This window comes from Urocampus carinirostris, chromosome 18, assembly GCF_059441175.1.
Source record: "Urocampus carinirostris isolate Australia breed hairy pipefish chromosome 18, RoL_Ucar_1.0, whole genome shotgun sequence".
Lineage (NCBI taxonomy): Eukaryota > Metazoa > Chordata > Actinopteri > Syngnathiformes > Syngnathidae > Urocampus > Urocampus carinirostris.
In genome coordinates, this window is record NC_142366.1 from 24,504,893 (window position 1) to 24,531,698 (window position 26,806).

Here is a 26,806-nt window from a genome sequence, read left to right on the forward strand (position 1 = left end):
GTATAAGGATGATAAATGGCAAATTCAACAGTCGTGCAAATACAATGACGTGAGAAATCACTGCTTTGTCTGTATTTAGGTTAGCTCTTTTCCTGACCAGAGAACTGCTTAGCACACCACTTTCCAATCTTGGAAAAAGACGGAACCGTGCAGGAATACCGTAGGGATGCGTTGTTGGCCTACTACTGTCTCACCGAGACGGACTTTTTTAGCATAAAATTGTGCCGGACAAGACAATTTCAAAGTGTGTGTCCTGTCGTGAGATGCAGCCTCACCTGCTGCGATAAACTCATTTACCCGAAAGTAAAACTCTGTGGGAAGGAAGCTTTTCTTTGCACTCGGCCCTCCGAGATTCTCAATTTCACTCGTCTTTTTCTGGCTGGACATGTCCAACTTTATCTCTCAGCGTCATTAGGTTTGCTTGTGCCCTCTGGGTTCGTTACTTTGTGCCTGGATGCGTTTTATGAGTTTACCGTCTGAGGGAGGCAAGATCACTGATTCTCACTTGCACTTTGATGGCCGGATGTTGATTGAACTTTTATCGAAGCATTTTTATCTTGATTGAAAGAAGTAGCTGACAAACCAGGGAAGAATACACAAATGGTCAGGCTGCATTCTTATTTAGGTAACAGTAAAGTGTAGAGGAGTCACTTTTGAGATTTGAAATCCGCATACAGGCCATAACCGTTTTAAGGGATCAGGAAAATTTAAATTGACCTATAAAAAGTTGTATCACAACAACTATATGAAACAAAATTGCTGAGCCAGCATTAGTGGAGATCCCTGTAACCTCTTAATGACAGGACCAGAACGGAAACAGGACCCGCTTGTGTGACGTTTAAGTTTTATTGTTCCGGTCTGGAGCCTTCACTCTGAAAACGCTGGTCTACTCGTGATCCCAAGAGCCAAGAAGAGATCCGCAGGTTCCAGAGCGTTCTCCATCCGAGCACCGGTGTTGTGGAATGCTCTTCCCCCTGAGATCGGATCTGCAACCTCAGTGGAAATGTTTAAATATGAGCTTAAAACACACTTCTACTCTATAGCATATGAATAACCTAGATTTGATGTTGACAGTATCAGGTGACGGTGTCATAATAGTCTGTAATAATAGTTTGCAATAGTCTTTGATCCGTGCAACCTTTTGATACTCTTTGTGATTAAGGGCTATACAAATAAACATGACTTGACTTGTCTTGAAAGAGAGAAAGGGCTGCGCCTACGATCCGCAGTTCGCTGGGCGCAGGAAGCAAATCGCTCTCGTACTCTATTTGTGATCCAAACACGGAAGTGGATCTTCCGTAGCGAGTGATGGCAGTGTCAGGGGTGGAAAACTGGTGAGTAGCCGGGACTGGTAGAGCAAGACGTGGTCAGGGTCGGAAACGAGTCGTGAGCCAGAACGGGAGAGTAGACGTCGTCGGGAACAAAAAGGGTTCGGAAGCCGGGATGGGAGAGCAGATGTGATCGGGATCAAAACAGGTTGTCGCCAGAGACCGACAGGAGCAAAAACGGGACAGGCGGGAGTCAGGGGTGGAAAAAGGCTTGCCTCGAAAAACAGAGGTACGCAAACGGACTGACACCAGGGTATTGACAGGAGTGAGTTCAAATAGTGACAGGGAGCCAATCAGAACCCACGGCGGTTGGCGCCAAATGAGTCACATCAGTAATCATGACACATAAAGTTGTTGCAGTGACAACAAATGGACATTTTAGAGACAATTTGAAAAGTGGGATCTGTCCTTGTTTGCTTTTTTGAATGTTTAACACTGTATTTTAAGGTCATTTGGGATTTTAAACTGAAGTTTTTCAGGCAATGAGTTCTAATTCCTCATGTGTGGTAATATTAGGTCGAATGTAGCACGTGTTTTTTCCTGTGTTTTTTTTTTTGCTGTTACTTTCATCAATGACAGCCTTGTTCTCTGATTCTCGCTGTTGCCTGTTTAGCGTCTGCTGTCGCCTTCACGAGATTGCGGTCGTCCTTGTTCTGCCCGTCGGATGTTTGTCACTTGTGCCTAAATCCTAACACATGTAGAAATGTTCGTGTTGCAGTTTTGTTTCGTAGTTTTTTGAAAAACTACAAACACCACGGTGACGGACATGCAACATGTATAGGAAATGATTGCGCCATGATGAAACTCATTACTCCTTGGACCTCAGATCGTTTCAGGACGTTGTGTGACTTAGTTTTTTGATATTTTAGTTAAAGCAATCCTGGAGCAAATGGCAAACCGTACTGCTTTGCAAAATATTATAGTCTCAACTATTGGGTAAGCTAATGCGAGCATGATGATATAATTATTTAAATGTTCTTAACATCTATCCATTAACCTACAGGTTTCCTGCAGATCCTTGAAAAGTCTTAAAAGGTACTGAGTTCATTATTCTTAAACATAGATAGATATATGGATACTTTCTTCATCCCCATAGGGAAATTCACACTTCCAGCAGTATCTTTGTGTTGAAAAATAAAATAATAAAATGAAAGTTATAGATTACAAAAATACCCAACATAACGTGTTGATATAGGGTATTTATATAATGCTACAGAAAATACACACTGTTATAAAATTAGGGTAATATGCAAATGTGGGGGTGGGGTTTCATGTGGGCTTTTACTCCCCCGGGTGGAGTTAAAGAGCCTCATGAAGAAATGATCTCCTCAGTCTGTCCGTGGAACAAAAAATGAGGCTTTCATTGGCATTAACATGTCTTAAATCCAATTTTTGAGAATCTTAACAATGTGAACACGTTAATAAGATTTATATTTGTTTAAACCAAACACATTTAGTCCGATTTATCAGTCGTCTTTGTTTGATAATTCACTGATTTACTTCCGTGGCAACAGCGCGTGACCACAATAACAGAACAATCAAAATGGTGATGGTGTTTCAGTCGGGCTTTTTAGAGCAGACTCATGTTTTAGGTCTAGTCATAATACACATAACAACTTCGGACAAAAACGTTTAACTTTTGTGTACGAGGCACTATGTTTTGTGTGTAAGAATTATGTTTTTTATTTGTTTGTTTTGTCTACTTGGTCTCAAATTTGATTTCAGAAGTCATTATAAAAGTCATGCAATCGAACTTGCCTTAAGCTCTAAGAACCCTGACTTAGTACTATCCAAATCATTTGATGAGTCAACGAGTGTACCAAGTTAACGATAACCCAATACATCAGTTTCACCATATCAACAATTGAGAAATGTGAAGTTTAATCCTGGTAAAGTTGTAACATTGTATTGTAACATCCATTTTGGCCTGGTCATCCTGAAAGGGGGATTACCACATGTGCGGTCCCTTCTCAAGGTTTCTTCATTTTCCTCATGTTGAAGTTTTTGAGTTTTTCCTTGCCCTCATGTAAGTTTTAAATCAGGGGATGGCATCATAAAAGTCTGTGGTTTGCAATAATTTGTGGTCTGTGCAGCCCTTTGAGACTCTTTGTAATTAAGGCCGTCACAAATAAAAATGACTTGGCTTGACTTGACTTAAAGCCAACATTTCATCACAAAAGTGTTGATCCAAAACACTGGTGAATTATCACTTAAGATCAGGGATTGCTGTGTTTATTAGCATACTGATCTACTTCCCATGTTGATTATTCAGTCAGTGTTCATTTTACCTCTGAAGAGTGATGGGTCCCGGGGATTGGCATGCTCAAAAATTGATGGGTCCCAACAGAGATGTATGGGTCCCCAAAATTTAGTCTTATCCAGGTTGAAATTGTAAATCGGTCACAAATATATAATGAAAATCTATATATTCATTCAGTTCTAATCATCAAATGATTCATTCATTTTCTGCATCAAATTATTGTTGGTAATATACCGATTAAAGGTATCACCACAAACCTGTCTTTTTTTCATTTTCTCCTTTTATACTTCCTTTTTTCTTCACTTCTTGATACAACATCATCATTCGTAATATAATGCATCAAAGCAAGTGAACCGTTGGAGAGACGGCTCTCTTGAATGAGTTGAGCCGAAAAAGCCGGTTCTCTAAAAAAAGACGGACTTTTCACCACACAGATCGGCAGACAAAAACTCGAACCGCGAGACCAAAACAACAATGGCGGATCTGCCTGACGAAAAGTTTGGAGTGCGGTAAATCTTTGTTAAAAAAAAAATAAAAATAAAGTAATCGGTTAATAATGACAATTTGGTGTCAAAAGAGTTGCGTCCCGGGGACGAACGTTGACTCGACACGATGCGTCCCGAGCAAAAATGATGCGTCTAGGATGCGGGGACGCGGGCAAACCAAAACACTGTTCAGTAGATGATGCATGATCCTCCTTTGTGTTGTAAGCTCCTATCTAAGTGGTTGAGGACATAATGGTCGGAAAGACAGCTTACATAAATGTCGTGTCGCCTCTGTCCTGAATGGGTACGGGGGGAAAGGCAAGCGTTTTGTCGGGAATGTTTGTAAAATCAGCACTTCTAAATCGAAATGCTTCGGCATCATGTAGCGTGTCAAAAGGTGCTTTGAAAGAGAACTGCCAGGGATTTGGTTTGACATTATGCTTTTTTAAAAGTTCCGTCATCACTTTTTGGTCATGGCTACGTACACGCTTGGTCTGCAGTAGCATGTTCCTTACAAAGGAATGGGGGGATAAACATTCACTTCAGATCCAATATTTCCTAGGAAAAGCTTTTCGTCACTAGACAAGCGGCAGTATGTCTAACCTCCGGCGTTTTAGTGTTTGACATTCAACCTTGAAAGCAAGCTGTTGTGTTTTTCATTCAAACGGATAGAAAAAGGCATGTACGGTGTAGTCCTCTAACCGAAATACCCTAAAAATGACAAAAGTAATTTAGGGATTTTTTCAAATATTTGTAACACACAAGGGCAGAACAGCGCCGCATTAGTTAGCGCGTGTGCGGCACAGTTCTGAGGTCATGGGTTCAAATCCAGCTACCAACCTTCCTGTGCGGAGTTTGCATGTTCTCCCCGTGCATGTGTGGGTTTCCTCCGGTCACTCCGGTTTCCTCCCACATTCCAAAAACATGTATGTCAGGTTGATTGGCCGGTCCAAATTGTCCCTATGTGTGAATGGGCGAGCCAATTGTCTGTCCCTGTGAACCAGTTCAGGGTGTCGCCTGAACACTGCCCGAAGATGGCTGGGATGGGCTCCAGCATCCCCGCGACCCTACTGAGGATAAGCGGTGCAAATAATGGATGGATGGATGGATGTAACACACAAATCACTGAAGGCTTTATTTTTTGTCTGGTTATTCTGTCAGCAAATGCTAAAAATCAGCTGAATGCCATATGTTGCTGGCTAATGTTAGCGATTCTCACATATTCTCTCACGAATGTGTTCATGTATAACTCGCTCCCTAGTTTTTGATTAAAAATGGATATACAATTCTGTAGGTTTTTTTTTCCGTTTAGATAAACTATGAACACCATCATAAAATTTACACTGTATCCATTTCTTGTACTTCAAAGTCTGGTGTATCATCAGATACAGCAGAAAGTTGTTTATGTCAGAACCAGAACAAATGGTAGACCTAATCGCGTAACGTTTCACGCAAAAGATTATTGGGATATCGAGGAAAGAAACCCCAGCAAATTGGTGCTTGCTGGACGAGAGAAGCAAACTGCTCACGGGATCGGAGCGTGTTTGGAATGCGGAAGTGGATCTCCCGGAGCGGGAGGTCGTAGTGTGGTCAAACAGGAAAAACGTGTCGACAGCCGGAGTGAGGGATCAGAGTGTGGTCGGTGGTCAAAAACGGAGCCTGAAACAAACGGGGAATCGGGAATAGAAGAGTGGTATACGGATGAAAAAACGGGAATGACGGGAGCCAGAATCTAAGTGCTTGCCTTGCGTTAGCAGAGGTTCGCTGGCGGACTAACAAAGAGCGAGTGAGTTAACTGAGCTTAAATAGGAGGGGGAACCAATCAGGTAACCAGCAGCAGATGGCGCCGAACGAGCGGGCACTGGTGTGTGCAATGAGTAATCACGAATGGCAGCCACTCCAGCAGCTCCCGTGTTATTTTCGATTGTTCTCAGCTCAGGGATGCTGCTGGAAAAGTGAATTTCCCTTCGGGGATGAATAAAGTATCTATCTATCTATCTATCTATCTAATCATGACAGTTTACCGCATCTTGCTTTTTGCATTTCTAGCTTTCAGTATCCGTTTTCTCCATTCTCAGCCGCCCCTAGTACCGTAACAATAGTTTGATAATAACATAAAATGTAATGTCTTTTCCAATGTCATCTATATCACTGGTGTTTTAGTTGTAAGGATTTAGCGCTCACCGTCGCCACCCACATTTGATTCCGGTTGAATCCAGTGTTTTGCAATTCTGTTCAGTGATATTTTTGGACCAACGAATCACTGTACAAACACGGTAAGGTACTACAGTAAGAAAAATACACAAACGAATACAGTAGTAGAGAATCAAATAAAGCAAAAGTATGTCATTGCTCCGCATGAGTGTAGTTGCAAGGAGCAACACCTCATTGGCCCTGCGGTACTTTTTCAAAGGGCCCAATTTTCGCCGTCTGAAAGAGCAAATCCTTCGCAGCCTCGGCAAGTCCGCGGGGGTTTTGCTATTCTTTGGCCGTTCACACCTATTTGGTGCCGCTTTGTTCCCCCATTCCTCCCTCGCCATTGCTTCTGTTTGCCTGTCGTCTTAAAAGGTCATCTCCACCTGGAGCTGCTTGCACACAAAACTGTCACATCCTATCTGTCACCACACCGAACGCACGTGTGTGACTGGAAGTGTTAATTCTGACAGACGCGACATGCGGTGAAATCGCAATGCGGAGCTGCAGATTTTCTATGCCTTCCATCGTGAACATTTTCACTGCACAACTGCTATTTAAGGTCAACAAAAAGATCCATAAATGATTCATTCGGAAAGAGGGAGATTATAACTTAAGGGGCTGTCGTCAATTCATAATCCCAAAGGTGAGAACCAGCAGGAAAAATATGTGTGTGTCTGTGTGTGGAGTCAAACTTTGGAACAATTTACAAGACCAGATCAAACCATGTCCAACTATTCACTTGTTCAAATTTAAATACAAAAAAACATTACCGGCAGAATACAGAGATGAAGAAAATCGGGTATGAGTGGTAACTATGGTTAACTTTGTTGTTATTGTTGCTATTGTTGTATCATAACTGTTATTATTAATATTATTGTTGTTTTTGTTATTATCATTGGTGTCGTAGTGATGTTTGGTGACTAGTGGCATTATGACGTTGAGGGATGGGTACTACGAGGATTAGTGTATAAAATATGTGACTATTGTTATTATTATAATTATTGTTGTCCGACCTATATAATGTGCGTATCCTTGGGATTGTGTTGTATTTAGGGAAAATAAGCGTCTGCTTCATACTGCCGAACATGTTATGTTAACATTATTTTGTTATTGAGTCATTGTTTTAGTCCTGTTTTCATTTTAATGTTCGAAAGTTTTCATTCATTCATTCATTCAAAGAAAGTTTACTTGAACTCATCTGATGGCAACCTCAGAACATTTAGATTTGATGTCTTTGAAGTACTTATACATACAAATTCGCAACTTGGCTTTTACAAGTTTTTGAGTTATACTATTCAATTGTATATTTTTTCTTCTATCGAGTCACCTATTATCAAAACATTTTTGTCAACAACGTTAATGCCCTTGTTCAGTTTTATTTTGTTTATGTCATAATTACCGATTGGAATCCCCTTTGGCGCCAACTGACTCTGATTGGCTCCCTGCCCCTATTTAAACCCACTGTCCCCTTTTGTCAGTTCGTCTGCAAATCTCCGTGTTTACAAGGCAAGCCTTCTTCGACCCTGACCCCGCCTCCCATTTTGCTCCAGTTTGTCGCCAGCTATAACCCGTTTTAATCCCGATCACGTCTGCTCTCCCGTCTTGGCTTACAACTTGTTTCCGACCTCTATCACATTTTTGCTCTCCTGTCCCGGCTACCGACCGTTTTATTTCCATCCCCGACACCGCCATCGCTCGCCATGGAAGATCCACTTCTGTGTTCGGATAACAAGCCGAGTACGAGAGCGAAGTTTTGGTATAAGTTACGCAAGTGGGTCCTGTTTCCGTTCTGGTCCTGACGGTTTATCTGGAAGTCAAATCACAACACAGACAAGAACAAATGACATTATTCTGATTATTGTTAATGAATGATTCATGTTTATGAATTGAACTCTCCACTTCTTTCACTGTTGAACACAAATGAATTAATAATCCCGTTTTTGGTCCAAATGACATTTCCTCTGCCTGTTAATTAGGGTCAGAAATTCTTTCCATCACGAGTGTCTTTAATGTCTTGGCCATTTCTTAAGTAGAACATTATTCTCATTTTGTGCATGTGTGTTTGGATCAGATACACAGCGCTGAATTCTACTCAATGAGATGTGAGAATCATTACATCCGTCAACACTATTAATGAGTTGAACATTTCTTGGGGAGTCATCACCGTATTCAAATTGATTCAATCACTTGGGTTAGTATTCTATCCATCTATCTATCTACCCTGGTCATATCCCTCGAGAGAAGAAGGAAAGCGGCCATGTCACTCGGGTCAGGGTGACACAACACACTCTTTTGTTCAACAGCTTTCACTGGTTTACCCCTGCCGCATCATAGAACGCGTCCAAACATCCCACTATCCTTTTACAACCCCTCTCCACTCCTTCCTATCACCAACAATAGCTCAAGCTTCCACTATATTTAGACCTCTTTCCTGCAGAGCACTCATAACACCATCCATCCACGTCAATGGCGGCCTTCCTCTTGGTCTCCTTCCGTTGACTTCTGCTCTGTAGGTCCTCTTCAACATTGGCTCCTCATCCATCCTCTCCATGTGTCCGAACCCACCGGGTACTCTCTTATCCACACGCTTGCTCAGTTCCACTACTACTCCAGTTCTGGCTGTCACGATTTCATTTTTACTCCCTAACATACTCCTCAAACACTTCATCTCAAAAACATTTAATTTCCTTCTCGTAAGTTAGGTTAGTATACAACCCCAAAATCAAACAATCTGAAGGGAAACATGCATTTTTTGAACATGAGTTCATGTTTCTATAACGAGACTACTTTGCATAAATGAAGAAGACTAACACACGGTCTCATGATGAGTTTGTTGAGTCACAGTGTGCTGCTGAAACACGGCAGTACTGTGATGTAGATACTTGGTAAGGAATTGGCCTGGAGCTAAATCAAACCGGAAAGTAAATCAAGAATATCTACCGTGCAGCATTCCAGTTTATCCGTTTTTGAGCAAAACTGTGATACGCATTCGTCTTACAACTCTAATGTACCGACATTGGTGTGTGGTAGCATTTTTGGGGAACGACTGGCTTACCTTTTTTTATTGTAAGGATTTTATGCTGAGTGTTGGATTCTGTAACCTATTTTTAATAATATATTTTTTTGTTTACAAAACACTCATTTGGGTACATACAATTTACGGCAGAAACTTGTTAAAAACAAAAGGGTGGCACCCATTTAGTACTGCTCTTGATTTACAACACTAAAGTATGTAAATCCATTGAATCCATCGCACTCACATTTGTGTTGGAATAGCTGCAGTCTGCTTATCAGATCGTTATCCTCCTCCTCCATCTTGCTTTTACATCTGGTTACCCAGTTCTATTATTCATCGTTGAATTATTTTTGCACAACAGCTGTTCAGATAACTGTCGGAGTATAGACTCTAGTTAGAGGAGAAGAAAAAAAAGAAGAAGAAAAAAAAAAACTACGAAAATAAGCACAACATACTGTTAGAGAAAAAAACTATTGCAAAATGTAGTTTTTAGCAAATTGTTTGAATGAGTTCTCTGACTCCATTAACCAAACACAAACTTCATTCTCCTAACAATGCACGCTCTTTTCTTTATGGAAAAATGAACAAGAATAGCTGACATTTTCACACGGGGGCAGATTTATTTTCTTAAAGTATTTAACTAAGTGAATTCCATCAAATTAGCAAAGTTATTGTCGAATTAGTCTTCGTCGAGCCTCCCTCTCATTCTCCATCTGATTTCCCATATCTTCTTCCGTCTTCTGTCTTCTGCCCACGTCTTTTCAAAAGCTGTGAGCACTTAGGGCGTCCGTGTCAAAGTCTTGGCTAATTTTGCTAATTTCTTGCTTCAATCTGACTTGCCTGAATGTTTACGCTCACCTGCTGCGGGCATTTTCCACACGCATCACCGTCCCGCTCGTTCCAGCTAACACCGCACGTGTTCTTCGCGTTGCCCTCAGCACGCCCATGACTTCCAACTCTCCTCCCGCTTCCTCCCTGGAGCTTTCTCCTGGGAAATGGCATCCTCGTCGTCCTTCCTGATGACACCCTCAACCGCTGTCCCCAGAGTAAAGGGTATCCTTTACTCTCTAATCCATTTTTATCACATAGTTTGCTTGTTCAAACTTTTTACTTTCAGTAGGACATCTTGACGGAGGCTGTCGGGAACGTTTGAGGACAGGGCTTTGACTGTCCTTGTGAGTTTTGGGGGTTTCGTTTCTCCTTAGCTTTTCCACGTGAAGATTTATGTGTTCCATCAAAGGTATCGGAGGTACCCTTCCTCTCTGTGAGCGATGAAGGAAGCGATCCGAGCCACTCGGCTTTAGACCTCCCAGAGGGACAACCGAAATGCAAAGTTGAGTCATTCGAAAATTTGCATGTTTGCCAAAGGAAAGTTACTCACTTGCAGGGATGGATGGGGTCTGAGTCAAGATAACCAGACATGTCCTTACCTTCTTCCCCTTTTGAGACCTCCTAAACGTGACAACATCCCAAGCAATGCTCCCTGTCATTTTCCTTACGGGTCTGAGCGTTCACACAAAGTCGGTGAGCAACGCTTGAAACAACAGTGAGCGACAGCAATCCCAAGTGTGGCAACTCATTCATGATCAAACATGTCCAAAACTTGACATCACGTTACATTTTGCTGAGTTTCCGGCAATGCAAAATTAGTTTTCACTTTGGAATGAATTGACTCATGTATGATTGCACAGGTTGTACGGCCTACAAACGTCATTTGTTTTTAAGACAATTCTTTCACAAGATTTCCATTTCTTTTTTTTCCTGGTATCTTTTGTCACATAATACTAACGTTTTTGGGGGCTTATTGAGTCGGTTGCACGATACACAACTGTAATTACATTTTTGAGTGGAAGTACAATGTTGGCAACAAGATTCACTTAATAAAATTGGAAATGATTTGAATGCAACACAAACTTTTTCCTCTTTTTCCATTTGCTAGCCAATCACAGGACACCTAAGAGCAGACAACCTTAAACAAAGAGACCTATGTCTAGTGACTATTTTTGACTAGCCTATCAACCTGCCGTGTATGATTTAGGATGGGGGGGAACTGGAGTACCTGGAGGATATCTACTCTGGAGAACAAGCAAACTCAATGAAGTAAGGCTGGTAGCTACAATTTAACGAAGGACTTCTCTGCAAAGTTTTTTTTTTGGTACCTTTTTTTTGTGTATAGTGTGCTCTCGTACCAAAATCAGAATGGATTTTTTTTTCACATTTTCTTAGCTCAAACTTAGTCGCTCTCACCGCCTCGGCCAGGGTTCAATTTCTGTTGCATCCAATATCGTTTAAAAACAAATGTGTCAGGATCAGAACAAAGACGTTTCTCTTAGTTTTATTGGGAAGAAGGGAACAGATTGTACACACGATCCGGAGATCGCTGGTCGCAGGGAGGAGGTTGCTCAGACGAGGACGTGGTGGTTTCCGTGGCGAGCGATGGCGGTGTCGAGAGCCAAAAAAAACAGGTCAGTAGCCGGGACAGGAGAGGGGGGGGGTGTTGATATTATTACTGACACTTAGTTCTGCTGTCAGTAATAATAAACATCAATGTCGGCTTCCTGGTCATTTTTCTCTCAAGAAACGAGCGTGCATAATTGTTGGAGTCGGATAACTACTTCGAAAAATTTGCTAAAACGGTACAATTTGATAGTTAAATCCCAACATACTGTAGATCCACCTCCCGTGCTTGATTATTTAGTAGAAGATGCACGATCCTCCCTTGTGTGGTTGAGGACATAATGCTCGGAGACTTAACGGTGATGTGGGGGGATTGTTGACATCAGCAATACCCAAACGTTAAGTAGGACACCAGGAAGTGCCTCAGAGAGAGAAGGTAACGATGTCATTTTTTATCACGTGAAAGGCATTTGTGTTGGAACCAGCGAGATTTTCTGTGAACCGGAGCACCCGCATATCCTCAATTCACCTTCCGAGAAGTAGAAACCATTTTTGCCGCGTCAGATAAATAGTCTTCTGCATCCTTTTTAAAACAACCCCTTGAGTTAAATCAAGTTCTACGAGGAGACCATTCCCGTGTGATCAATATAAGTTGTGTGATGTGACACCGTTTAGAAAAATATGGCTCGCCAAAATGGATTCCAGCCCGTTTTTCTTTGCACAATAAATTAAGCGAGAGGAAGCTGGCAAAAAAGTTTAACCTCTCAAGGTCCTTCCAAAATGTTTTTGGGGGAAATTAATCACTGCAGGAAGTTGGCAGGCTGCATCCCTTCTATTTTTTTTTTACTTCAATTAAAAATAAAAATACTGGCAGTAAAAAATATATGAATATTTTCGGCAGATTGCACAGATGTTTGGTATCTACACCACACTTTGATGATTATTTTTTCATACAAACGGGAAACCAAACATTCTGTGGTCACTGTAGAAGCCGCATCTCATTTATCGCACTCCCTTTAACAGTCAGATCTCATGCGGGCATCTGATGAGGAAAAGGGGTAGATCCTGACATTGTGATTGTATAGTTGTATTCCCCAGGTTTTTAAATCCATTTTTCCACTATAAGGCGCACTGGATTCTAAGGCCCATTCACAAAGATAGTTTTTTTGTCAGATATATTTTTAAACAGAAAGCGCACGGAACTAAAAGGCGCATGACATTGAGACTACCGCGCTTATCCATGTATAACCCATTAGAGCAGACCTGGGCACTCCGGTCCTGGAGGGCCATACGTCCTGCCAGATTTTGGAGTTTGCTCTTCTTTAACTCAGGTGATACAAATTCTAACCTCGTTAGCAAGCTAGCAAGTGCTTGTTAACGATACTGGTGATTGGAATCACCTGTATTGGATCAGACAAACCTCAAAAATCATGCAGAACATACGGCCCTCCAGGACCGGAGTGCCCAGGTCTCCATTAGAGTGTTGGGATATATCTATCAAAATGTACCGTTTACCAAATTGTTCAAATTAGTTATCTGACACCATTAACCAAACACGTCCTACATTCATCCAACAATTTTTTGAGAGAGAAAGTACCAGGAAGCCGGCAATTCCACACAGGGGCCGATAGTTTATTATTCCTAACAGCAGATTTAAGTGTAAACAGGAGACGGCCCCCATCCGAGTTGCCCGGGATTATTTATACATTTCAATAAACAAAGCAAGGACATCCTACTCTTCTCCCATTGGCTATGTGTCTGCAGCTATCTTTAGCTTTCCCTTATTGGCTATCTTCTCCCCGCGTGATGGCGTGTCGGCTCCTTCCATGGGCGTGCCAAGCAGTTGTTTGCTCAACAATCCCACACCACAGCGCCTTGATGCCTGGTTCATTCTGCGTCAGCAAATCCACGAATCCTGTTGTCAAAAGCACTAGACAAAACATCTTCCACACAGCCTGCCCTGACCTTTTACTGTACATTGAACTAAAGCACAGTCAGTGAATATCTTATTAAACTGAATACATGTAATTTAGTCAATCATATAAAATCCTTTAATAATGCAATGAGTAATCAGTCAATTTTTCAACGAACCCGTATTTCAGCAGTGAGGGCCGTGATGCTTTACCACTTGACCACCAGTGGTGCATATAACTTTTCTCATTATCATACTATTTTTCCTTTTGATGTCAGGAACACTGAATGGATCGTGTATTCCGAGTCTCTCCCTTTCTTCGCCTGTGCCTCAATAACTTTTTACTTAAATATGAATACATACAATACTTGTATAGTATTTTGTTGAAAGACTGTCTTTTCTGTTTCTGTCTTTAGCAACGTTATTGATGCACAGGTAAAGAAGTGGAGAGACTGTTGAACATATCCGAATGCACGAGGTGAATGAGTTTTCTTAGGCACCATAAAACATAGTCCTATAATGAAATAAGCTCTTGTGCCTTTTCATATGTCATCTTTACCACTACTAGTCTAGTGGTAAAGTGTCAGCAAACTCACTGTCATGACCCGGGGTTGAATCCCGTTGCATAAAATGTATTGGAATTTGGGTCAGCAATCCTTGTTAAGATACAGAAGTATATCGTACATCCTGGTAATGAACACTTATAACTACTGCATACATTTTTGATCATATCCACCAATTTTCGCAATATACAAGGTGCACCAGGTCATAAGCCTCACTTTCAAATATCTGGCCAATCTGAGGTTTTTACATCCGCCTTACAGTTCAAAAAATACCACAGGGATGTGATTTTTCCGCTAATTCGCGGAATTCCGCTTTTTTTATCTCCAAAAATAAAATTTTAAAATTTCCGGTGTTTTAATTGGTAAAAAAAAACGATTTCGTCTCGACAGCATGCCATTTGAGTGTTTCCGTAACTGAAATGAAACGTACTTGCGATTGGTTGAAGTCTCGTGTTGACCAATAAACGCGCTTGTTATAGGAGTGTGCCATTGTTCATTTCTCACACGTTTTTGCCGGGTGTTTAAAGAAAGATGTCCGTGATCGAACGCAAAGATGCTCCGCGAGCTAAAGAAATTGATAAGATTGTAAAAAACAAGTTCTATCCAGACTGTAAAATATGCCCTAAGAGCAAGAAATACCACCTCTGTCAGCCATTTTGGAAGGAAAGACATTCTGATGGATCCTGTGCAGTCCATACTGTGCCTAAATCTGAGGACATCCTCCAAAAGGTACAGGGAGGAGAAGGATGCAGAAGCAGCTATGTTGTCTGCAAAACGAACAGAACTTGCTGTGAAACAGGACACCCAAATGAGCAAGGCTGCCTCAAGAAGAACCATCAAAGCTGCACAGAAGCAGGCTAGAAAGACCCATTCCAAAGCAATGAAGTCTAGGAGGAAGTAGTGTTTGGGTCATGTGAATGGATTTAGCTGTGTCCCGACGGATCACCACCTTATCGTGGTGGGGCACTTTGCGCGTCTCCATGACCCCCAGAGCTATGTCGGCGGGAGTCTCGTACTCCTGGTAGGGTTACCCAAGCCGAACAGGTCGAAGGGTAGAGTCCAGACTAAGAGTGATCCCAAAAGCTGGTGGCGGCACGCTTTGAGGCGGTTTCCTACAGACCTGGATCCCGTTAGCCGCCTGCAGTTGTAGAAAGATGCCGGTCGTCTAGGGTCTCCCTTGCCACTGGAACCATCTTCTTTACAATTAAGATAGTGGCGTTGGGGAAATGTTTTTTAATGTGACTGATTTTGAGTTGACTTAAACTGTAATTTTATATGGGATAGTTCAATATACATTGAAAATTTATGCTGTTGTCTTGTCTATTTCTTTGTCATCTGAGTGCATTGAAAGTACTTAAAAAAACCCATGAGCTCCGGGGGGGGGCTTCGCCCCACTTTTCCCCCCACCAGGGCACTGCCCTGGTCCTACCTGGTTTCCCCCCCCCCCAGCTAGCAATCACCCCCCCCCCCCCCCCGCTAATTTTCAGATAATTTCACTTTGGTCAAATCACATCCCTGATACCATAGGCTGTTTGTGGAATGGATATGGCCTGATCACTGATAACGATGCTTTGTGAGTTTTCATGTTAAGACCCCAAAAAGCTATAAATAGAGAGTCAACAAACTCCTTATTTGATTATGGTACTTTTTCTGTGTACTGTAGCTCAGGGTTGACAAGCACACAAGCCAAAGTTTAAGTTCTTCTCATGATCCCACAGACCGTCAAATTGATTTCTGACGTCATCCTCTCCAAGCGTCTTTTTTCGCTCAAAAACTTACTCTACTCTTATTGAGATTTAATCACCTCTGTGGCTGCACTCAATTCTAATCCCAACAAGATGCCACCCTGATAGTGAATATGCCTTCTCTCTCCATCCCGCAGAAGACTGATGACTGGGAGTCATCTGACCATGGTAATAGAAAAACCTAGCAAGGAGCCGCTGTATTGTTTATGATTTAAGGTGAATTTAACCCACTTTCAAAGCACCATGGTTACCTTGATTTGTGAGATGCGTTAAAGTGCACAACCTACATCGTACTGTGACTCTTTCACCGATTCTAAAAGGGGTTTTTCTTGAGATGCTCAATGCAATACAAAAAAAAAAAGACGGGAATGTAAAGTCAGTCGTAAAAGAGGCAGCAAGGTTATGGATGCGATCATGAGGAGGTGCTAACGCTAATGCTATTTGAAAGGGGTCAGGAGAAGAGTTGTGAATTCTTGTAGCAGAGGGCAATGGCAGATTTGCACTCTAACAGATAACAACTATTGACATAAGGTTAGGACTTGACTTTCGACCGCCGGAAGACATTAGAATATTTCGGATGCCCTCATTTCGCCGGATCCTCGGTGTATGACTTAAGACATACCCTTTCCTCTGATTTCAACGCAGGAACTTTGCTCCGACAGTGTCGCCAATATCACTTGTATTATGTTGAGCGTGTCCTGTGAGTTCCTTTTCACTCAAACACTCACAGATTTGCATGCAGGATCTTACGCAGTGTTTCGTCAAACCGGGTGATTCACTTCGCAAACACCGGGTATGAAAATAAAATATAAAGAGAGAAAATTGATTGAGGAGGATGTTAAAGAGTTCACAACATCTGCGGGCCTTTTGGACCTACATCCAATTTTTTGGTCTGTTGCTTTTACTTTCAGAAATGGGAATTGGGTCACCTCAACAAAAGTGCAAATGAGGCTTGCAAGAAAACATCCTTGCCATGAAGAATGCAATGGTTGCTCTTAAACCTAGATCATGATTATTGTAGAAAATCATAATCCTGTGCCTATAGCATCTTATTTCATGATCAATTCCTTTGTTTACATTCATGCGATATCAAGTTATGTTTAAAATTAGAATATAAAAAACCTGTTTTCAAACGTTTCTTTTGTCAACACACCAAATGAAGTACACTAGTCACCACCAAAACATAGTTCTCAATTACTCTGTGAACCTGAAATAAATACATTTGCACTGATACCGGCACGCTAGTTCCAGTATAAAAAACAGCTCTTGTGAGAATGTCTATGTATGTTAAGTGTGCATGCATATGTGTGTGCGTGTCCATCGGCTCCAAGCTAGGCACTCCATGGTCCCAGTTCATGCAGAGCCAGCAAAGCCCACAGCCGGGATAATTACACCAACTTGTCAGCACCGCTCTGCCTGGAACAATTTTGGGTTGGTAATGAGACTCCTAAAGCTCGACGACTATTCTCAGAGCAATTCATCAAAGAGCATTTTCAAACCATTAGATCGTTTTTTTTTTTATTCCTTAATGGATGTGTCTAAACTTGGGGTCTCCAACTCTTTTAAACCCAAAAGCTACTTTTTGTTACTAATTAACGCAAGGAGTACCCTGCTTTATTTGCATTTCTAAAATGACAACTTATCGTGTTATTACTATATTGTTAATATGTTACTAACATGTTATTTCCAGGTTACTTATAGGAAGCAAGTTTAAAAGACACCCAGTCAACCACTAAATAAATCATTTTACTTGAAAATCACAATGAATAGAATAGAATAGAATATACCTTTATTGTCATTGTTACAAAATGGGTAAACATATTGTTGCAACGAAATTGGGCATGACACTCCAGTTTCACTCATTCACAGTGAGGTAAAAAAAAAACAAGAAGATTCAGATTCAGATCTACTTTATTGTCATTCTAGTACACGTGTATACAGAAGGAAATGTCGATACATCTGACCCGCACAGTTTCCTTGAATGTACAGATATAAATAAAATGTTGTATTGAGTTGGAGTATTGAGTACTAATAATATAAAGGAACAGAGAGGATAAGGTTATAAAACAAGGACCCAGCAATAGTAAGCTATTTTCAGAACAAGTCCGCGGCAAAGGGGTACAACCACGTTGGTAGCCCCTGGTCTAAATGGTAAAACAAGGCTGTTTTTTTCAGTTTCTGGGAATTTCATCTTTAAAGAGAAACACGGTGGGACCTCGGTTATCGCGGTTAATGGGGACCAAAACCACCCGCGATAAATGAAAATCCGCGAAGTAGCGGCGCACCTTTAAAAAAAAAAAAAAGCTTTTTTAAAAAAAAAAAAAAAAATTTTTAGACCCGGTTAATGGGGACCAAAACCACCCGCGATAAGTGAAAATCCGCGAAGTAGCGGCGCACCTTAAAAAATGCTTAAAAAAAAAAATATGTGTATATGCATATATATATATATATATTTTTTTTTTTATTTTGTATTCATTTTTTAAATTATTATTTTATTCTATTATTATTATTTCTTAGACGTGCGAAGCTCTGAAACCGCGAACGTGGAACCATGAAGTAGCGACGCCCCTTCAAAAATAAAAAGAATATATATTTCTGATTTTATTTTATTATTATTATTTTTTAGACCTGCGAAGCTCTGAATCCGCGAACGTCGGAGCGCGAAGTAGCGAGGTCCTACTGTACATGTTTGACGCCACGCTATGAGCGTCCATTTGAGAAGTATATTCTACTTGCTCTCTTATGTAACATCAGATCCTCACTCATGCGCAACTATACCTCATACAAACACAGTCATACTCGTACACATACCACTGCCATACTCTCACGCTAACAACTATACCTGTATTGTTTTGTACTAGAAAAATAAAAATGTCATCAAATAATATGCTCTATAAACAGTGACGTTTAACTTACTTTTGGGAGATGCCCTTCAAGAGGTCCCCCTCCGTGGTAAAAAGTGGCTGGAAAAAAGCGTCCCGACCATTTACTCAACCGCATCAAGCTTTCTTATTCCACTCTGATTTCAAAAGAAACGGCTCGCCACTTCTTCGCACTTCACACCAACCATAATGAATGGTTGCAATATATTAAACAATGAAAATGTCAAAGTTCGTAGCACGCTAGATACAGTACACGTAGTACTGTATGTTTACACACGAACCACGAAGTAGAAGCCGGATTTATTCTTCCGGGTGGATGCTGGGTGACCTCTCACAGCGTTGCCACACGCCGGTAGCGGCGAAAAGAAGCACTACACACTGTCATACTCAGAAAAAGTTGCACACAATACAAAATCTAACTTACAGCAATGTACGGATATTTTTTGACATCCCAGGAAATTTTTTTCGTATGTATTGTCTTTCGTAAGTTGAACGCTCGTAAGTAGGGGAGCGTCTGTACTACTACACTCTCATACACACACAGTACCATGCTCTCTCACACATACTACTAATGTAGGTTTTAGATCAGGGGATGGTGTAATAATAGCCTGTGGTTTGCAATAATCTGTGGTCTGTGTAGCCCTTTGAGACAACACTGAGGCTGAGGTGATCATTACACTAGGCGTAAACATCCAATTGTAATACCAATTTTAATGATGTGTGAGAAAGGATAGTTTTGTGTGTGAGCGCAAGAGATAGAAAGATAGTGTGTGAGAATACAACGGTATGTGTGAGAGAGTGTTGTCGTGTGTATGACAAAGTGTAATGGTGCCTGTGCATAGGTATTACTATGTCTGTATGAGAGTAGAGTTATATTTGTGTAAGAGTATGACGTTATATGTGAAAGCAAGTAGGATTTACCTCTCAAACGGCCTCGTACCATGTGACTCACTCAGATAGATGTGTGTGCAGTGTTTGCCCGCGTCCCTGCGTCGTAGACGCATGATTTTTGCTGGGGACGCATCGTGTCAAATCAACGTGCGTCCCCGGGACGCAACTTTTTTGACACCAAATTGTCATTATAATTTTTTAACAAAGATTTAGCGCACTCCAAACTTTTCCTTAGGCAGATCGGCCATTGTTGTTTTGGTCTCGCGCCGATCTCGGCAAACGAGATCTTGTTGCTTTGAGATGACGTCCTTGGTTTGGTGGTTGTGGAGTGAAAGAGAAGTATGCCTTCGTAAAAACAGTTGGTATTAGGTACAAATCAACAAAAAATTGGTTATTTCTTCAGTGTCGGTAATAAGTCGAAACATAATACAGAAAGTGGTAACAACGACAATCATTCCGGCACGAAAAAACGGCGGAGAAATTCTTCAGAAGACCGTGAAGGCAAGGAAAGCATGTGTGTTGAAGCGAACTATTTGATGAAAGAAAATAAACAAAAGAATACTCCTAGCAAGAAAAGGACTTTTCTGCCAAAATGGACTCAATTATATTCCTGGTTTCGCGATGAGGAGGATGATAATGGGGGCTACATGTTCTGTGATGCGTGTACCCAGCGTGACAAAAAAACTGGATTGCATAAATCATTTCGCAATACGATCTTTCAGAAAAGCACATTGTATCGACACAACCACAATGAAAACCACAAATTAGCTATGGAAATTCCGTTGCTGCAATTGGACCTTGAGAAGGCACTATAACTGTGGCGGGACAGGAAACCACCAAGAATATATGAACTGAAAAAATTGAAGTGATTAAAACTACAAGAATATATTTAAGCAATTTTATTTAGTATCATGTACAATATTTTTGTGAACTGAAAAATCTGAAGTGATAACTGCTTTGTATCACCAACCAAGTGTGATGATTAAAACAGAATGAATATATAGATTTATATATTTTTTTATATATTTGTCGCCGATTTACAATTTAAACTTCGATAAGACTCAATTTTGAGGACCTATAGATCTCTGCTGGGACCCATAGATTTTTGAGCATGCATCACTTTTCAGAGGTAAAACTAACACTTTGTGTGTATAAAATATATACTCTCATGCAAATAAGCACACACACACCTTGACTCAAACAAACTGGGTCAGCAGGAGGTAGCGCACCATTGGATATGAATCCTAACCTATCAATTCCGCCGGTTTCTGCAGCAATGTTGTCGCACTATATTAGTGTTTTGCTCAATTAACGGTTAGAATCCATAATTATCTTTTAACAACTTCATCTTTTTATGTTTGGTGCAGTTTATCAACCGTGCCTTTTCTAATCAGCAATGAAAATGTCTACATGCGGTGCAACAACAAATCTAGTCTATACTCGTTCATTTGCATCTTATTTGACGTCGGCTTCTTCCAGGAGGGGAACCGTCGGTATCAATTTTGTCGGCGGTTATTAAGGGCCGTTTAACATGTCAAACGCGGCGATTGAGTTTGCCGCGGCCGTCTGTAAATAATGGAGGGTAAAGTGAAATGTCTGAACTCTAAAACGCCGCAACCTGCTTTGACTTGATTAAGGGGGAAATACTCTCGTAAACGGCGGTGTAAAACAGGGGGTCGCTGAGGGAAACGCACTCCAAAAACGGATCTATAAATAAAACCTGCCGAGGCATAATCCTGGTCGAAGATGTAAAACACCCTCGTGCGCTCGCACTCCAATACACGAGATCCAGCTCTGGACTCTGTAATGAGAACCGAGACCGGAACATGTCAGCAAGGAAAGATCTCGATTTTATCGGAGAGAAGATTCATTTTGGACGGACTGATATGTTAATGACATTACGTAATGACGATTAATCACCTCAAAGGGTTACAGATTTGAATTTAATCTCTGACACACGCATGTACAGCATCTTGATAGATTTCAAAGCGGAAGGTATCCCTTTGGTTTGGATTTTCAGCCACATATTGAAATTGAAGTCACAATTTTACAGTTCATTGCAATTTTTTTATACTAAAGCCTCAAGTTTTTTTAAGTGACCTTTTTATTCGGTATCACCTGTTGGCCCAGAAAGTGAACTGTGAAATGAAATGATCTGCATTTCTATAGCGCTTTTCAAGTCAATGAAGAGCTCCCAAAGCGCTTTACAATGTGCTTCACACTTACCCATTCACACACACACTCACACACCAATACGGAGTCAGCCTCCAAACGTTTTGAGGATAATCAAGATGCAAAATGGGAAATGATCTGCATTTCTATAGCGCTTTTCAAGTTAATGAAGAGCTCCCAAAGTGCTTTACAATGGGCTTCACACTTACCCATACACACACACTCACACACCAATTGGGAGTAAGCCTCCAAACGTTTTGAGGATAATCAAGATGCTAAACGGTAAATGGTCTGTATTTCTATAGCGCTTTTCAAGTCCATGAAGAGCTCCCAAAGCGCTTTACAATGTGCTTCATACGTACCCATTCACACACACACTCACACACTAATAGGGAGTCAGCTTCCAAACGTTTTGAGGATAATCAAGATGCAAAATGGTAAACGATCTGCATTTCTCTAGCGCTTTTCAAGTCCATGAAGACTTCCCAAAGCGCTTCACAATGTGCTTCACATTTACCCATTCACACACACTCACACACCAATAGCGGCCGTGCAGCCATGCAATGCGCCAAACTGCTTATTGGGGCATTAGGGGTTCAGTGTCTTACCCAAGGACACTTTGACATGTAACGCGGAGGAGCCGGGATTCGAACCTGCGCTCTATTGATCCCAGGACGAGCGCTCTACCTCCTGAGCTAAGAAAACTAGCGATGTGAATAAGACTGTTAGCGACATTGATTAACAACATTTGGTGCCTGTTCCGTTGAAAATAACATTTTAACCTATTTACACTTGTACTTATATGATGGCTTATATTGAATATATATAACCAGTTGCTCCTGTATTTGTTAACCATCATCACAATCATGGAGTCTTGGACTAGTCTTCCTAGGTGTGGAACGTGTTTAACAATATTTTTTTTTTGAAGACAGCCATTTGAGAAACAACCTGGGTCGGTAGGCGTCCTTCTCTTCTTCCTCCAAACCAAGCAATTTTCAGTCTTTTCTCTTAAGACGGCTGGATAACTGGTGTCAAGGGAGTAAATTGGCCCTATTAGGACCAAGAAAGCAAGCTGACAGAGAAGGGAACTGTACACTGCAATGCATCATGGATAACAATACATCATTGGAACCTGCTTCGGAATTTCCCGAAATACTTTATTACTGTTTTTATTTGTGTATAACACGCACTCATGGATGGATGGAAGTGATCGACATTGTTGAATACATGCAGCCATGGTAAAAACCATTGATTGATAACGTAAACTACGAACACAATACAAAAATAAAATGTACTATATTTACTGGCTCTGTCAAATATAGGGCTCACATTCTTTCACTACCCAGCCCTGATCACATAATATTATATCAAGCTTTTTTGAGCCAGGGCAGTTTTTTTTTTACTTTGGAAAGATTTTGCGGCACACCACTAACCAAGCATGTTATAAAATGACACTGAACAGTATGTTTAATTACAATACAATGTATAATACCCAGTCACAGATGGTCTGGTGGCAAGGATGCGGCATTCTCGCTGCTGTGGCCTGGGTTCGAATCCTGGTCAGGGAAACTGTTGCAGACAGACAGACAGACAGACAGAACAAGACAGACATTTCCTTTGGCAGCAGGGTGGCGCGGTGATTAGCGTGTGTGCGGCACAGTTCTGAGGTCATGAGTTCAAATCCAGCTACACACCCTTACCTGTGCGGAGTTTGCATGTTCTCCCTGTGCTTGCCTGGGTTTCCTCCGGGCACTCCGGTGTCCTCCCACATTCCAAAAACATGCATGTCTGGTTCATTGGCCGGTCCAAATATTCCCTAGGTGGGAATGGGCGACTGAGTTGTCTGTCTCTGTGTGCCCTGCAACTATCTGGCAACCAGTTGAGGGTGTCCCCTGCCCACTGCCCGAAGATGGCTGGGATGGGCTCCAGCACCCCCGTGACCCTACTGAGGATAAGCGGTGCAGATAATGGATGGATGGATGTATAATACCCCCAGTTTTTACAGTACAGACAGTTGACAATGCCATCATATTTGCAGGAAATGATTCATACATTAATATTTCTCTCTCTTTTGCTCTTTCCTTCTTTTTTTTCACTTTGTCTCACTCTTCTTCTAATGCTCACTCTTGTTCTCTCTTTTTCTTACTCTCTCTTTTTCTCCCTTCGTGTTCTTTTGATCTTTCTCTTTCTCACTTTCTTTCTTTAATTTTCTTTTTCAATCTCTTTTTACTCTTTTTTTCTCTGTGTTTCATTCTCACTTTCTGTCTATCGCGTTCTCTCTCTCTCTATTTCTCTCACTTTTTCTCCACGTTTCTGTCCTTCTCACCTTCTCTGTCTCTTACGCTGTCTCCCATGTTCTATCTCTCTCTTTATTCTTTCCTCTCCTTTTCTCTTTCCTTTTCTCTCTTTCTTTTTCTTAAACCTACTAGTCCGGCACCCGTGAGGTTTTTCTTTTAAGCACGTGGCCCCCGGCTCGATTGAGTTTGACACCCCTGGTTTAAAAGGAGGCAGCGCGTCTTTGTGAAGAGAAAGCAAGAGCGCTTCGACGGCCGTAAGAGCGACAGGAGGAGAGGGAAGGGAGGCGAGGGGGGTAGGAGAGTGTGCGCGAGTGGGAGAGCGTGAGCCCAGAGAAGTCTCAACGGCACCGGCATCACTTGGTCCACAGCTGTGGATCCGAAAGGAGCTTCTAGCAAAACTCTTAGGATTCACGGAGAAAGAAGGGTGAGAGGAACCCGGTCCAGAAGAAGGAGGACCACGGACCGAAAGGAGCTTCAACGTCGGAGCGATAGTTTGAGAGGAGGCGGAGGTGCAGATAAAAGGGGGATCCTAGGAGACGACCCCGGCGTGGACTTTGCCCTTTGCGCCTCTAGGGGGAGCGGCGAAGGGAGGACAGCCGACGGATTGGCATCACGGGCGAGCGCAGATGGCGGACGGGCTCGGGGAGGCAGCTGGGGCGGCACGGGCCAAGTCCGACGGGACCCCTCCCTGCCCTTGGGCCGAGGGTCCTGGGCCGATCAGATGAGCGAGATGTCCATGAGCGGGAGGGACAGCCTAACCCAGGACGGAGCGAGGAACGCCAGGGTCCGGCGGGCTGTCCGCATTTCCTCCCTCGTGGCTCAGGAGGTGAGTTGGGGGCAGAGGGGTTTCCGTGAGCGCCGTTGCTACTTTTTCCCTAAACCGTTACGACAACTTGAAATAATCGGAAATTATTTGAACGCGACACAAACTTTTTCTTCTTTTTCCGTGTTGTTTTCTACTTTTTTTTAAATTCCTTTAAAAAAAAGTCTCATTGTGTTAATTTTTCTGAGCTGTTACTTTTTTTCTTTTTGTTCTTTATTTACTTTTTTTCTACGTTTCTTTCTTTTTTTCTGGCTTTTTTCTGGCTTTTTTCTTCTTTTTTTCTCAGCTTTTCACTACTTTTTCATTTTGGTATTTTTTTTTCTTTTTTGTTCTTTTCCCCCCTTCCTTTAAGTCATTTTGTGCATAGCTTTACATACTATTTGGTCATGTTGGCATGAAAGAAGCAAAAACAACCTGAAGAGCTGTTTAGAAATTGAAAGATTCGTTTCAGTTTAGTGAGCCGAGCCGAAGAAGCCAGTTCTCTACTAACTTTACTCAACTTCGTTCTACCTTGACTCGACGCATTTAGGACACAACGTCAGGGGAACCTGTGTATTTTGACCTTCATGCACTGTAACTTTGACTTAAATCGCTTCTTAATGAGTCATTTTGAGCCCTCATTTTTGTGCGCTGGCCAGATTTTCTTGTGCGCTGTGAATGTGCGAGCAGTGCGCAATTGCGCACGCGTGCAGCTTAGAGGGAACACTGCCGGTAGCTGGATTCGAACACCGGACCGCTGAACTGTGAAGCTGAAGTCGTAATAGCGACACAATACGGTCGCTATTGTAATGTTTAACACATAAAGTTGACAATTCATGTTTAAAGATTTGTTTAAAGAACCACTGAGGAAGAATTGTACACGAGTTTCCCCAAACGCGATGTTAAATATTGTGAATTATATTGCTCTCTTACTGGTGATATTACGGTAGGACGTTCTTCATGACGTGACGTCATCGACGCTTGATGAAATTCGAGGCTATTAAATATATAACGCCGACATGTCTTTCCAAATGCAAAGGTTTAAGTCATGGCATTTTACTCCGATTAAATAAAAAAAGGTACAGTTTGTTTTTTTTAAATGTGAATTCGAGAGTTTTAAAAGTGTTTGTTTGCACAGAATGTATACAAAGTAGAGCTAGGGAAGAGAACGGACAACGCATTGTTTTGTGTTATTGTAAATGTCTGCCGTGTTCAGGTTCCCGTGGTGTTGGTGAATAAATATGGGGATGTCCAACTGTGAGCCCTTTCAAAGGCCTTGTGATTAAGGGCTACACAAATATACATGACTTTTAACTGCCAGTAACGGTAACAATGTTTTCTTGGTGGAAAATATCATTACCGTAAATTCCGGACGATAGAGCGCACCTGATTATAAGCCGCACCCACCACATTTCGAGAGGAAAACCGATTTTGTACAAACACAAGCCGCACCTGTATATAAGCCGCATGCGCCCACATTTAAACAGGTAACACAAACACAAAATTAACCCAAACCCGACTTCAAATCCCGAGATTGAAACTAAATGTCCTTCATTCAAGTCCACAGTCCAAAAATCACAGCCGGCAAAATGAACGGAAAATGATACCGGTACTTAAGGTTGGATGCAGACCTGCAGAGTCCGGGTCCCGTTGAAAGTAATCCAAGGAAAAAAAGTGTATATTTCCAAAGGTAAGGGTGAGAAAAATATATCAGATGAACACATTTACTCACGCAACTCCTTTTTCTTTAACCAACTTTTTACCCCCTCTTCTTTCCTTGTTTGTCTCTCACCTTTAGCAATCCCCGCTTAAACTCGGCACCCCGCGTTTGTTCCGCCCCTCATTTTTCGTTCACCCGTG

At 41.7% G+C, this 26,806-nt stretch overlaps 1 protein-coding gene across 5 annotated transcripts in view; it reads left to right on the forward strand.

The window, feature by feature from the left end:
- Positions 1–26,806, forward strand: part of kcnh2b (potassium voltage-gated channel, subfamily H (eag-related), member 2b) — a 225,370-nt gene that overhangs the window by 125,673 nt on the left and 72,891 nt on the right. The gene's annotated exons all lie outside the window — the stretch shown is intronic.